General features: G+C 37.0%; 1 long non-coding RNA gene across 1 annotated transcript; it reads right to left on the reverse strand.

The window, feature by feature from the left end:
* Nucleotides 1–2,387: 2,387 nt before the first annotated feature.
* LOC139717452 (uncharacterized) lies at nucleotides 2,388–5,748 on the reverse strand. The gene is made up of 3 exons (XR_011709973.1): nucleotides 5,682–5,748; nucleotides 3,838–4,083; nucleotides 2,388–2,418 (listed from the first exon to the last, which is right to left on the reverse strand). It is a non-coding gene; the product is annotated as an uncharacterized lncRNA (long non-coding RNA).
* Between the last annotated feature and the right edge of the window lie 270 nt (nucleotides 5,749–6,018).

Consider the following 6,018-nt stretch of genomic DNA (forward strand, 5'->3'; position numbering starts at 1 on the left):
GCTGATGGAGAAAGAGAAAAAGTAATATTCCTGAGTAAGTTTAGAACGTAAATGAAGACAAAACAATTAGATAAATTTTCATTCGTTTAAAAATTGTGGTAAACAGTCACGTCCTTCACAGACATAAGTTCACACCTCAGTGCTAGAATGTTGTCATGTCATGTATACTGTAAATGCCAGATTGATGTTTGATGGGTGTCACCAGTACAAACGCTCCTTCTGTGCTTTGGTGTTTACCCTTCATGACTGAGATGTTTATAATTCTCAGCGTACTTTGCCTTGGTTAGAAGGGCGTTCATGGCTATGTTCCCGACAGTTGATGTGATTCAATTCTCCACCACTACCACAGCTACACTCTTGCATTCAATGAAAAGAGAAGACACCAACTTCAATACTGCTTCTATGGATGAGGCACACCATGAACCTATATACAACGTTGTAGATCCATGGATGGGCACACACACTAGACATACGAACAGAATGATGATTCGCAATTTCTGCGCGCTTTGTTTTGATTTGCTTGGCCATTTTTCTTTTTTTGTGTGTGTATGTATATATGCATCCATGTATGTACGTATTTATTGAATAAGTGATTGATTGATTAATTATTTTGTTTATTTAGTTATTTATTTTTAATTTTATCAATTAATTTATTCATTTATTTTAGCTGGTGGAGTGGCTTGCATGGTGGTTGATAGTGTTCTAGGTTTTGACGTCTTCGCGTAACCTCTTGTTACGATCTGATTGTATTACACAAATCAATAAACAACAAAGGTAAGCAGTTTATCATTGGTGAATACCATGTTTCATGAGACTGATCTTGTTCAATTTTATTACATCGGCTCCTACATCTGTGTGAAAATAAATGAATAAATAGATAAATAGATGAATAATAAATAAATAAATGAATAAATGTGTGAGCATACAAAACTAGGCAGTACGATGTGCTGACTAAACCACCTTACCGGGATAAACCTAATTGCTGTGATTTCTTCACAAAAGACAAAAGTCGCCACTAGATATTGAACATTGTAAGGAAGGTCTACATCAGATTCTGCAGCGTTCAGTTAAAGTGACCTGTTATACACCATCTGCACAAGAATCTTGGCAATAATGCATAAAGAGTGGCGGTGATGATGCTATTTATTGTGCACAATACTTGATTTTCTTCACGGTTTGATAATCATACATACACACCAGGTATTTTGGGCAACACAACCCTTGAAAATATGAAAACTTACATATATTATGTGTATATGAGCATAGCTTTCTGCATGCCACATTTGATTTGATTTGATTTGATTTGATTTATCTGAATCTATTTTCCGTTAAACGAATCACATTACATATAATCATTGCATATACAAAATGATACATAAAATGAACGGAGGGATATCCCTACTGAGCTGTGTTTGTCATAACAGAGCTGTTTTCCAGACGGGTCCTAGAAATAAACAACGTTGTGATACACAAATTAATGATAGTTACATAAATTACGTAATACTGTAAATTATCAATAAATCTTAAATCAAACCAAAAAAAATTAAGATTAAGATTTTTTTAAAAATGGAAACATTCTTCTGACACCTACCAGATTAATCAAACAAGCTGCAACCCCCATTACCCCACCATTATGCCTCACCCCACCCCATCCCCCCCCCCCCCCCCCCCGGCCCATTAATTATTTCTTGTCCATCAGTATGTGTGTGAAGTTTTTGCAAAGTTGACTCATTGGCACCAAAAGGGTTAGATATAATGTCCCAGAATATTGTCATGGCTTCTGAAAGTCAGTTAAATTCATGTCATTTGTAAAGTTACATCAATGCTTTTAAAGTTGATATTAACTGCTATGTTCTCTGTATTCCCATGGAGTGACTAGTTGATTAGCCGGGGTCAACCCGCGAGCTAGACACGCACTAGTCGTAAGGTCTATGAATAATACACAAACATGGCATAGAAAAATATCCAAGAGTCAAACATCCACTAGTCATATAGCCCATGAGCAAGACATTAACCAGTTATACAAGTTCAAAAGCTAGAAAATAGATGGAACAGGCTTACGATCTCAAAATAGGCAAATAAGACCGACGAGCTCGACAAAAGGAAAAAAAAAAAAAGGTCCACGAGCTCAACACTATAAGCCGCGGCCGCGATGTAATGTCGAGCAAGTGAGAGTTTAATTTTGGCATAGTGTCTATGTCTATGATGAATAATATCAATTAGCGAATAATCTAATTCATTTATTGCATTGTCAAAGCACACGAATTTGTTACAAGAACTATCGCACTACACACCGGTACCTTTGACAATAGCCACATCTGGCATTCGTTGGTAGGTTTGTCTCGGGCACGGTCCATGTACAGATGAGAACTGTATAGTCATTACAGTGGCATTCCAATGAAGATCCTCGAGGTGGAACTGTAAAGATTAGGATTATTCATGTATGTCTTATAGTTGCATCATTTGTCACTGTATCTTAAGTTCTCTTCTAAAATAAAAAGCCCTATCACGATTCACTCACTGTGAGAACACTAGCAACACCCAGTTTAGCCTACACTTAAATGAGACTCTTTTACACACATAGATAATCAACCTTGAACAATGTCATAGTGGGATAAATGCAAAATTTTGACAAACTGAAATTGTACTTTTAGGGGTAACAATGATGTCGTAGAGCATTATCAACATCGATTTCACTAATTTCTGCGGTGATCATTTTCAAAATAAATCTAGTCTATATCTAATAAGGGAATACAATGTCCTCTTCTGTAGTCATTAGCTCTTCGATAATTTCATGAGAATCTACAGTTCATTATGTATAATGTTCATGAAAACGGTCAAATGTCAAATAATTTCATCTATTTCTATTCTGTTCCCTTTAATTCATTGGATTCATGAATTTATTTTCATTTCTCTACAATGACATAATATGCAACTTACTCATTTCTTTAGTGGCAGAAATCAAATTAAAGAAATCAATGTGGATTGAAGAGTGGTTCACAACAATAATTGAACACTTACAGAAACGATGCAATATAATGAGACTGAAGAAATAAAAATGAAATATGAATATACATTGTCCGATTGAACGGGGGTAAACGACAATAATTGAAAACTTACAGAAACGATACAATATAATCGACTGAAGTAATGAAAATGAAATATGAGTATACATTGTGTGAAAAACGGAGGGACCCACTAAAACAGACACACACGCACACATACACACAATGATTGTAGACTGTCAACCCTACTTGAAAAAAAAAGAACTCCATTAAAACTATTGATAAAACGGCATCAAAACAGCAAGAAGTTTGGAACAAAAGACAAATGGGACAACAGAAATGTTTGTATCCCGCAAAGAGTCAGACGAAGAAAACGAAAAAGATAAGAGTACAAACAAACATGAACAAATAATATGACAGCAACAAGACAAGTTACAGGGAAAAGACGACAAAACGACTTGACGACACGTCCCTGGAAGCAAGACTAGCACATTAAGAGAGACTATGAGGTTCGAGATGAAAAAACACGAAGAAACAAACAAACGTTCTATTCTTCCTTATGTCTAAAGCATTGTTGTCATTTCGCAACGTTGCTATTTCGTTAAGACATGAACATTTCGTCGACGAAATGATTATTTCATGGGCGAAATTATAATTTCCTTACGAAATACAGTCATTTTGTAAGGAAATGAACAATTCGATTTCGTCGACGAAATGACTGATTTCGTAACGAAAGGAACCATGCGACACTTGGCGCCTCATAGAGCTATGTCTTCAGCAGTCCTGCTCTGATAAGTTTGTTTGTATATTTGTTTGTTTCATATGTACTTACTGCCTATACGCACACTGTACGACCTAATTGTCATGTTCGTTTCTGAAACACAGGAGTAGCTTCCGGCATCTGTCCACGTGGTGTTTGGTATACGCAGCACCGAGACGTTTCCCGAATTATCGCCTCCGTCAGAAACCTCTGTGCCGTTGTGTCTCCAGATCACACGGGACCCAACTGAGAGATGCGAAGACTCATTCGCGCACTTCAGCTGCAACTCGTGGTTTCTCTCACAGGCCATATACAGTTCTATGAGATATGGATGTAATATTGCACGTATGACAAAAGATCATACACATACTCTCAATCAATCAGGAAAATTAAAAAAGGTAGTAAAGTAATATTTTGCTAACTTTCGTGTATTTTTTTATATTGGTTATCATACATACATGTATCAGTATACCCCAGGATACGCTTGATTTCGTACAGACATTTATTTCGTATCAGACATTTTAACATCAAAGTCAATTTCCTGCTTATACCTATTAGAATTCATGTATCACTAGAATACTAAAATTTGTAATGCAGAATATTCAACAAGATTTAACGCCAAAAACTCACAACATCATAAGCCTTTTACGGTAAATTACAAACTTTGACTATGTCTTACCTCTCTTGAAGTAATTTAATCCTGTCAAAAACAATCTAGGCTTTGTGACAAAACGCTCTCTCCGTAGATTACACAATATTGATATTTGTTTGATCCAATTTTATTTCCCAATAACTCCTAGTGACGACGACATCTGAAATGCTCGGTCACAAATGCCTTTATGAACTGCTACTAACGCCGTAGCAAAAGAACGATCGTTAGACCATTTCGTAAATCTTCTTAAGAAGATCGTACGAAGCAAGCGTTAACGTAGACCTTTCTTCGATTTCTCGTAAGTTTGCAGCATGGTCGATATTGTCCAAGGGGTTTTTTTTTTCTCCATTGTACAAAACCCCTTCTTCCTAGGGCGGCAGTACGAACGTCGTAAGAACAACGCAAGTACTACGGATATTTTTTTTTGTAGATTTCTAGATGTCTCAAATTCTTAAGATGATCGTGAGAACACCTGAAGTTGTTCACAGAGGGCTCTTGCGGCGTTTGTAAGAAAGTTAAAGCGTTCATAAGACGTCCGTATGCTGCTCGTACAGTACGTATATAGTACGTACTCAAATAGTACATTTGCTTAGTTTTTTTAGAGAATCAAGCCAAATGCGTGAAGTTCATATCCTCATTATGTTCATGGTGTTCGACGAAGAAGCATCTCCTGTCGAAGAAATGTGTATGGGAGCAAAAAGGGAAGTCTGTTAAAGGAAAGAGAGCAGAGGGGAAGTCAAGAAAGCTCTTTTTTTTTGCATCGGGGCAATAACAGCCTATGAATTATTCGTAAGATCTTCTTTGACTTCTCAAGTCGTTCATAAAAAGATCTTACAATTTTTTTTTTGTATATTTTGTCCTGTTGCAAACAAACGCTGCCTGTACTATCGACAATTTTATATTCTGTGAACAAATTAAGACGTACTTACGGTCATCTCAAGAAGTTGAGGGTTCTAGAATTGTCTTGTGACCCTTTGATACCTACAAAAAAAAAATCTTCAGTGGTTCTTACGTTGTTCTTACGACGATCAAACGACCGCCTTACGAAATGGGGGTTTCGTTCGATGTGGAAAGAAATCTAGGACAAGACCATCGACCATGCTACGAACTTACGAACGGTTTAAGAGAGGTCTACGAACGCCGTTTTCATACGGCCGTCTTTAGAAGATCTTACGAAATGGTCACAAAATTGTTCTTACGGCGCTCGTAGCAGTTCGTAAAGGCATTTGTGCCCGAGCCTTCAGGCTTTTGAGCGGAAACTTACCTTCGGGTGGGTCTAGAGTGCACACTTTCTGAGACCAGGTCTCCTTATCCTTACAGCTCAATTTCACACAATGTTGCACTTCTGGAAGATTTGTTGATATCAAAATGAAGGGTCGTGTTAAAGACCAGGCCATCTCTGTCTGTCAGACAACAAAGAGTGACAGGGAGAAAGCGAGTGAAAATCTGTCTCTAGTGCATAAAACATGGCAATGCTCGTTATACAGCAATAAACAAGTGGTCTTGGTGCAATAAATAACAACTCTGTCCCAATAAAGAAGTCTGCTGGAAAATACTTTAAAGGACAAATCACTGAATATATATTATGTGTGTGTGTGTGT

This window comes from Diadema antillarum, unplaced genomic scaffold (assembly GCF_040938485.1).
Source record: "Diadema antillarum isolate AM-2024a unplaced genomic scaffold, OU_Dant_1.0 scf00000075, whole genome shotgun sequence".
In the NCBI taxonomy this organism is placed as follows: Eukaryota; Metazoa; Echinodermata; class Echinoidea; order Diadematoida; family Diadematidae; genus Diadema; species Diadema antillarum.